Source organism: Silene latifolia, chromosome X, assembly GCF_048544455.1.
Source record: "Silene latifolia isolate original U9 population chromosome X, ASM4854445v1, whole genome shotgun sequence".
Classification (NCBI taxonomy): Eukaryota; Viridiplantae; Streptophyta; class Magnoliopsida; order Caryophyllales; family Caryophyllaceae; genus Silene; species Silene latifolia.
In genome coordinates this window covers 51623894-51631044 of record NC_133537.1, presented here as the reverse complement: position 1 = coordinate 51631044, position 7151 = coordinate 51623894, and the positions used below count along the sequence as shown (strand labels likewise).

At 35.2% G+C, this 7151-nt stretch overlaps 1 long non-coding RNA gene across 1 annotated transcript; it reads left to right on the top strand.

The window, feature by feature from the left end:
- The first annotated feature begins 1779 nt into the window (after window positions 1-1779).
- Window positions 1780-4533, top strand: LOC141623305 (uncharacterized). The gene is made up of 3 exons (XR_012533292.1): window positions 1780-1923; window positions 2699-2801; window positions 3472-4533. It is a non-coding gene; the product is annotated as an uncharacterized LOC141623305 (long non-coding RNA).
- Window positions 4534-7151: the final 2618 nt, after the last annotated feature.

Sequence of the window (7151 nt, the reverse complement as noted above, 5' to 3'; positions counted from 1 at the left end):
TTGTGAGTTGAAGGGACGGAGTGAGACCCGCTAATTGTCTCACATCGGTTATATTATTAGGATAGTTTAAATAAAGGTCTAGTTCTAGTCACCTCTTTACTCGGGTCGACTAAAGGTTTGGTTTAGGGATGTTTGATGTGACTCTTATTTGCGCATATTTAGCCCCCTAATTGAACCTATTTTGCATACTATTATAACATTTCATGGCCATTTTATCCGTCAAATTCTTTCTACTTTGCTTTCCTAGTGCATTTTATATGTTTTATAGGAAAGGAGATAATGAGGCAAAATTCCCGTCCCTCGCGCATATTCGGAAGCATGTTGATAAGCATGGATGAACTAGAATGAAGAGGAGGCAAGAACGACGACCAACAAAGAAAGAATAATGAGTATGCAAAGACTAAAGGATGTGAAGCAAGGATCACACTGAGGAACAATCCGAGCAGCTTAGGCAGAAGACGAGCCGATCCTCCTCTCATGATCCAAGCGTCCCGTGCAGAAGACGCTTGTCTCCCTCCCCTCACAATCCGAGCATCTCCCCTCCTGGACCGAGCGTCTCGTGGCAGCACTAGCGTGATATGCTCATCTTCTCGCAAGACTTGCATTTTCCTACTTTAAAACCTAGCATTGTTATTTACTAATCTATCCTTACTTAACCTAATGATGTACTACAATATATACCCCATTTGTAATGATCAAAAGGGAGGCCAATTAGACAACCATTAGAATAGGAGTAGATTAGAATAGATTAATTTCAATCATTCCACATTAATCTTTCCTCAATCATTGTTCAAGTTTATTATTATTGGGTAATTGAAGACTATTGGGTTATTATTGGAGAATTGATAACTCTTCATCAATCAATCAAGTTTTCTTCTATTATTCTTTGCTTTATTATTTTGATCATCTTAAGTTTGGTATAATCTCTTTACTCTTTACTCTTTATTGTTTATTTCCTCATTCTCTTATCATGTTTATACTTGATGTGATGATTGACACCAATAATGACATGTTTCCCATGATAATGACTGAGTAGTCTTTTAGCTAGGATTAATGGGGAATTAAGGAAAACAAACATGGGGATTGATTCATGCTTAATCTAATATGTTTTCATAATTAAATTGCTTGCCTATTGTGATTTCAACTTATGCACATGTTATGTTCGATGAAATGCGAGCCTATGAATCCTTGCATTTTTTACCCATCACCTATCTTTTCAATGAGGCTTGTAAGACATAAACCAACTCGAGCCTCATTAGACCATGCATAAAATTGAATAGGAGGAGACTAAGTCGACTTGTAGGTGTTGTACAATCTAATCGATTCGGCTCCGGGACCTAAATCTTCCTAGGGATTGTAAGATATACACTAACTCGACCTCATCACAACAATAATTGCTTGCTTATAACTTGAGAATATATTTGTATGATCAACTCTCACAAATCCCCTATGAACCCATGATATCCTAGCACTTTTAGTCATTTGTGTAAATCTCTAAATTTATTGTTTATTTTACTTTATTGCTTGCATTAGTTTAGACTCACAAACTACAAACCCAAATCAATTGTGACACTAGCATGAATTGAGATAGATAGACTTAGAATCAAAAACACGCCGTCCCATGGATCGACCTCGAGTTAACAACTAACTAGTTGTTTGTTGAGAATATAAATATGTTTGATTGGGAGTCCCGACGACAATCCTTCCATCATTTAAACAAGATCCGACTTTAATAGCCCACTAAAAAGATAAATCTAAAAACCATTGGAATTCTCTAATAATTAACCGATCACCATTCACCAGGCCATTTTCATTATTCAACTTCCTCGCGAAACACGTTGCACGCTGAACTCATCCCCACTACGCAATCACCAGTACGCCGCCGTCAACACCTGTACGCCGCCTTCAACTTCTTGTGACGAGGTTAGTCACAGACTTCACTTCATCGATTTTATGGTTTAGGGTTAATCGATTTTGCCTGACACCATGCACTCTCATCATCCCTATCATTGCTGCTTCTATTCAATTCTCCGACCATGGTTGTCACTATTCGAAACACACTGCTGGTATAATTCAAAACCCTAAATTAATCATCTCATTTTAATCTAATTCAAACCCAAATTCATCATCCCTATACTCAAAACCCTAATTAATTTTATTTTTAATCTAATTGGATTGTTTAACTTAATAATCTCGTTTGGAAAAATTCATTAATTGGGATTTTAGATCTATTAGCATTTATGTTTGTCGAAAAATATATTGATTTCCCTCAGTAATTATTTAGTAGTACGTATTTGTTGTTGAATTTGGATTACAATGTAGCACATGTTTGTGTTCAAATTGGCTACTTTTCTTGATGCTATTGGTTCTCTGGATACTTAGGCGACTGAGATTGGTGTTGTCAAATACTTCGTGTTATTTTTTAACTGTAAATACTTCGCATTGTCGCTGCCAACTTCTATCACTTGCGCCTCCTTCTAGTCAATTTTATTATTTTTATTAGGATGTTAATTGATTTTATTTTTATTATTTAGTGATAATAAGGCATAATCGTTTTTGTGTTATATTAGTCTCAATTGATTAATTAGGGGCTACCCAATTTAGGGGTACATGAACTCCTGCCAGGCATTAGAGCTGCTTTCCCTTATCTGTTTAAAAAGCATATAAAATTCTCAATGCCCTGTGTTTAATTGTGCAGGCTAGTCTACATCCAAGTTGTGCATGCACAACATACAGCTGCTCTAGTTTTGTATCGAGGCCACGGTTGATAAATATAGGAGTAAGATATCAATTTCCGTAAGGTTAGTACTTGAATGTCACACCTGTTTAGCCATGTGTTCTTTTTTTATTCAACTACTAAGCCTATTTGATGCATTTAACAATTTATTCTTTCCAATTGCCTAAGAATTCTATTTACACCCTTATTTGTTTGAGTTGTGGTTGTTTGGTAATACTAAGAGAACTCTAACAAGTTCGGATATTGAGGTTAATGTATATTCCTTCCTCTTAGTCATTTACATTTTAAATTGTGTATCAGATGATGCAGATAAAGTCTGAAAAATACCAAACATCCATTATCATAGCAATTCATTCGTTTACTCTTGTGGGTCCAGTTTAGGCAGTGTTCGATCTTGGCCATAGGCTTGATATGACTATTTGCGTTTTCCAGCTTCACACAATCATGCAACTTTGGTACTTAGTTTTAAGAGGTTCCTGACATTTTAACAATTTTCGTTTTCTATATTAAATTACAACAAGTTTTGTTTACTATATTACTTTAGTCTGAAGAGGATTCTGTTTGATAAGGTATAATTTATTCAATAAACTAATTTTTGCATCTCTTAAAGGGAAATATAGTGAATACAAGTGAACTGAGTACTAGATAAACTTCCCTCTTTATTTGAAACTTAATTAGCCATTCTACTTTTCGTCAAGTTTTCGTGTTTAAGCCGTTGATTTTGAAATTTTCAGATTTTAAGGGTGGAGAAGTAGAGTTACCTAAATGGCATCAATGTGAGTTAAGTACCTGCTCTTTTAATTCTAGAATTAGTTCCATTTTCGGTTTTTTGGGACTGAGTCTATGATTATGTTATCAATTTATTATCGAGTCACTCTCTTCGCCCCTCACCGGTTGATTTTGATTACTCGATTTCCATGTGTGGAGGGATACAACCTTAAGTAGTCATATTTCGATGTGTAAGTCATCTTCCTCTTTACTTCAATTTTCATAGCTAACTGATAGATTTATGCATAAATTTTCTATTAAGCCCTAAGTTTTAATTGTGTTTTGTTCGGTTAATTGATTGTAATTGATGTCCGAGTTTAATCAAAGCGTATCGGAGTTGTCATTCATTCTCAGTCTAATCTAAAGGTTGTCCCTAATCAAGTATTGTACCTCTTAGTATTTCATATGAAAAATATATCACCTCTCTTTTATAAATGAAAAGAAACCAAGGTTTATGGAGTAATCTTATGTGGGAAACTCTACAGGAACTTATGCCCCACTGCAAAAAGTTGATTCTTTTCTTTCTTCCCTTTTGTTTAATTTATTTTTGAACATCTAGGCAGTAATTTGGTCTTGGTAATACTTATGATAGACTTATAAACTATTTAAGTATTGCTAAGAATTTTTTGTGTTGCTGGAAATAATGAGATTGATGTTGGACTGCATGAATCGTGAGACTTCTACTCTCTTTTTAAGATTTGTTCTATTTGTTTGTGTAGGATTAAGTTAATTGTTCATAGTTTTAGTTGATACTGTTGTTAGTTTGAGTTAAAATGAAATATGCTTATTTTGAGTTCTTGAGAATAGATTATTATTGTTTTTTTAGGTAAAATGTAAGAAAATATATTAGAAATATCACCAATATCTAGTGTGAAACACACTCGGTTACAAACAAAAAAGACCGGCCCAAATAGCCTTTGCCCGTTTAAAGTCCATAAGACAACAAAACTTAGATTTTTGTTATCTTGTCCATACCATCATCAGATTACACTCCCCTCTATCTCTCTCCTTTACATCTGAAAAAAAAATCCTCGTCTCCTCTAATCATTCGCTAATCATGATCCATAGCTGTTCAATCCAACCTATGTCTTTGTAATCTACCTTGTTCAAGACCCCCTGAAATATAATCCTCAAATCCTGAATTAGATTATGAGCTACTTTCTCAGGTTTAATAAGTTGAAGTTCATATTTGGAGGTATTCCGTTGTCGCCATATTTGATACATGCAGGCATTCAAGATAGAATTGGTCATTTCTCGTCTCTTTTTGGTGCCTCAATTAGCTATCCTCCAATCTAGGATATCATGAATAGGTTAGGTATAACCCATTAATATCTCGGTGGCGGAAATAAAGCGTCTGCTCTACAGACTATTGAAAAAAGGTGGTTAATTCCTCTCTTTGTCTACCACACAAGTAACAGGTATCATATCATCTTCACAAATCCCTAAATCTTTCAGTTTAGCTTTTGTGTTCAACCCATTGTGATGATACATCCATGTTAGCATTGAATGTTTAGGGATTTACCATTTATTCCAGGTAAATTTGTACCATTTGACATGTTCACCTTTGTTTCGAAGACATTCGTATCATTTTGATATTTTATATTCATGATCTTTTTTACTGGACCAACTCTGCTGATGATAGTGAGGTTTGAGCAAGTCTTTTACCTGAGAAATTTTTTTCCAATACCAACTTGCATCAGTGGGAGCTTATTATTGTTAATTCCTTTGTTTGTGTAGGATTTATTTAATTGTTCATGATATTTGACTTCATATTGAAAGTGCTTTGCTGCAAAAGGTAGAGATTTCCAGATTTGATACAATGATAATGGCCGAGTTTATTCTATAGCACTCGCAGTCTTATTGAAGGGTGTTAGGCTATTGATATCACAAGGAATTAAGGAAATGCTCCACATGTTTTGTCATTTCTTTACATCTGAATCCTGCCGGTGGAATCGTTTTCATTGGTTTATTTTAGAATAGATTTGATTATTGCTGACGGCTGAATCTTGATGCGTGTCTTTTATATGATGTTTTACATCCTGTTTTACACGCATTTCAGAGCTAATTTGTGTAGTTTAAGCTACCATTTCCCCTATTTCCGTCTACTTTCGTGTTTTTGTACATTATTTGCAGAAATGTGAAGAATTCAACGGAAATTTAGCTAAATCTGTCCCCGAGTATCCTGCATTGCATTTGACGTGAAGAATTCACTTAAGGAACGAGCTTGGTGCGCGTTACAAGGCCCAAAAGACAAATCCACGAGAAGTTAAAAGCGGATTACCAGCTAAAGCAGTCGATCGACTGGCCCCCTTAGTCGATCGACCAACCCACGACTACGAAAGCTACTCAGACATCGAAGAGCGATCGATCGACCGGTCCCAATGATCGATCGACCAAGACCCTAATCAGACGTGAATAAGAAGATCGAGGAAAAGCAAGCCCATTGTGTTTAGGTTTTGATAATAAGTGTTACGTATATTTTCTATATAACGTAACCTAGAACATTCAGAAAAATCATGAAGTTTTACATTCAGTTTCATCAGTTTTTAGAATATTAATTAGGGTTCAAGGATTATTTCGGTATTAAATACAATTCACTTTGGCATTCGACTTTGTTCTGCTCGTTCGCAATTCACACGGTATTCTCTGGTTTTATTCAGTTATTTTGCATTCATTCGTAGTTGTAGAATTGCTAGATCAGTTTCCCCAAAGCCGAATTGCCGTCTTATGTTAATTGTTTATTTTACCGTATTAATCATGAATTCTGTAGTTTGTTTAGCCAATTTCATTGTTGCCTTTAATTTCGATGTATGTACCTAAATTGCTTGTGCTAGGATGTAAGGGAACTGTAGGATTAGGCGGCGTAGAATTAACATGGACTGAAATCGCGTGTCAGTCGATCGACCTCCATACCTGGTCGATCGACTGGCCACGTGAGGTTTTACCTTCGTTTTAATTGTTTTAATTCTTTATTCGACGAATCGAGTGCACACAACTAGTTGAATGTTTAGGATGTGACTAACCCATTAGATCGAGAAATAGGGGCAGTTGTTAGATCACCAATTAAAATGACTAAACTATGCTGAGATCGAAAGATAGGTAAAGTTTAGATTATTAGTCACTTTTCAGGAGGAGAGTCAGTATTATTGATATTAGGGACTTATAGCGAGATCGAAAGATGCTATCTGTAAAGAATGGACCGAGAGGACCTCTTGTTTTCCCGCCTCATGTGTTTGATTTAGACCGACTTAGTTTGTTTGCAAAACTATAGTGAACCGACCATCCTAGTACCCTTCTTTATATTTGATTTAATATATTTCTTTAGTTTATTATCTTTATTGTTATTAGCTATAGACCAAATCAAATCAACCCCCACACTTGTTACCTTAGACTAAAGTTAGACAACTTTTAATTATATTCGCCTCCTTTTGGTTCGACCCTGTTACCACTAGCCTAGGTTAGTTTTAATAGGAATTATAAATTTTTTTTTTGGTACTCATAACGACGGGTATCAAATTTTGGCGCCGTTGCCGGAGAGGCAATTGTTCTAATTTTTAGTTGTTTTATTTTAGTCTGTTTCTTAGTTTAAGGGACATTCGTTCCTTAAACTATTCTCATATTCTTTTTGTAGTTTCTTCTTATGCGC